Genomic DNA, 1881 nt, shown 5'->3' on the forward strand with positions numbered 1-1881 from the left:
AGACCTGCACAGGGTCAAGCTCCTGGGGGACCCAGCCCTGACTGCTGAGCTGTTGGCAGCCAATGGCTGCTGAAGGGGGAAGGATTCCACTTCTCTGGAGGTACAGCTGCTGGCAGGTTGCTCACGCCCCAGTGGATGGCCCCACACCCATGCCCATATGGGCAGCAGCAACTGGACTCAGTGGGTTATTAATTTACAAAACAAAGACATGAGGTTGGAAGGAAGCTGTGTTGTGGAGTTCTGAAAGGGAGGTAATGGGGAGGACATAGTCAAAATGCATTGTATGAATGTATGGAATTTTCAAAGAATAGTTATTTAAAAAAAGGCTGGTCAAAACAACAAAAATGACAAAATGCAATGACAAAAGGGAACAAATAAAGACACAGACATGTCAAAACCGAACAGGCCTACAGGGAGTATTTGGTGCTTTTGTGTGTATGTGTGGGTTAAGACATATTTTTTCTTAAGATCTTTTTTTTTAATTGATTGTTCTAGCTACAAAGATTATCCCACCAATTTAAAGAAGAAGGTATGTGTGTATTCAGAGTAGCAAATGCCAAGGCAGTATGTTCTATCATATGAGTGACGTCAGTCATTCAGAAATATAGTTCATGAAAATTCCAGTTGAGGCTCTCTGCTCCTCCCTGTTCCAGAGACAGCCGCATCTTTTCATGCAGGGCCAGCCTCGTCCCTTAGACACTATGGTGAAGGTCCAAGTGAACAGATTTGGCCAAATTGGACGCCTGATTACCAGGGCTGCCTGCATCTCTGGCAAAGTGGGGATTGTTGCCATCAATGACCCCTTCGTCGACCTCAACTACATAATCTACGTGTTCCAGCACGACTCTACCCATGACAAGTCCAAGGCTGAGAATGGGAAGCCTGCCATCAAGGGCAAGCCCATCGCCATCTTCCAGGAGCGAGATCCCGCCAACATCAAATTGTGCGACGCTGGTGCTGAGTATGCTGTGGAGTCTACTGGTGTCTTCACCACCATGGAGAAGGCCAGGGCCCACTTGAAGGGTGGGGTCAAAAGAGTTATCATCTCCGCCCCTTCCACCGATGCCCCTATGTTTGTGATGAACCATGAGAAGTATGACAACTCGCTCAAGATTGTCAGCAATGCTCCCTGCACCACCAACTGCTTAGCCCCCCCTGGCCAAGGTCATCCATGACAACTTTGTCATCGTGGAAGGACTCATGACCACAGTCCATGCCATCACTGCTATCCAGAAGACTGAGGATGTCCCCTCTGGAAAGCTTAGATGTGATGGGGCTGCCCAGAACATCATCCCTGCATCCACTGGTGCTGCCAAGGCTGTAGGCAAGGTCATCCCAGAGATGAATGGAAGCTCACTGGCATGGCCTTCCCTGTTTCCACCCCAACGTGTCTGTCATGGATCTGACATGCCGACTGCAGAAACCTTCCAAGTATGATGACATCAAGAAGGTGGTGAAGCAGGCATCCGAGGGCCCACTAAAGGGCATCCTGGGCTACACTGAGGACTAGGTTGTCTCCTGCGACTTCAACAGTGACTCCCATTCTTCCACCTTTGATGCTGAGGCTGGCATTGTCCCCAATGACAACTTTGTAAAACTCATTTCCTGGTATGACAATGAATACAGCTACAGCAACAGGGTAGTGGACCTCATGGCCTACATGGCCCCCAAGGAGTAAGAAGCCCTGGACACCCACCCCAGCAAGGACACAAGAGCAAGAGAGAGGCCCTCAGCTCCTGAGGAGTCCCTGTCCCAACTCAGTCCCTGACACTGAGCATCTCCCTCACAGTTTCCATCCTAGACCCCCAGAATATCGGGAAGGGCCTAGGGAGCCCTATTCTCTTGAATACCATCAATAAAGCTCAGTGCATCCCCCTAAAA

The 1881-nt window shown here is 49.6% G+C and overlaps 1 pseudogene; it reads left to right on the forward strand.

Moving 5' to 3' along the window:
* The first annotated feature begins 701 nt into the window (after positions 1 to 701).
* LOC129689367 (glyceraldehyde-3-phosphate dehydrogenase-like) lies at positions 702 to 1678 on the forward strand (annotated as a pseudogene).
* The last annotated feature ends 203 nt before the right edge of the window (positions 1679 to 1881 follow it).

Source organism: Psammomys obesus, unplaced genomic scaffold (assembly GCF_907164565.1).
Source record: "Psammomys obesus unplaced genomic scaffold, mPsaObe1.curated_primary_1811, whole genome shotgun sequence".
Taxonomy (NCBI): domain Eukaryota; kingdom Metazoa; phylum Chordata; class Mammalia; order Rodentia; family Muridae; genus Psammomys; species Psammomys obesus.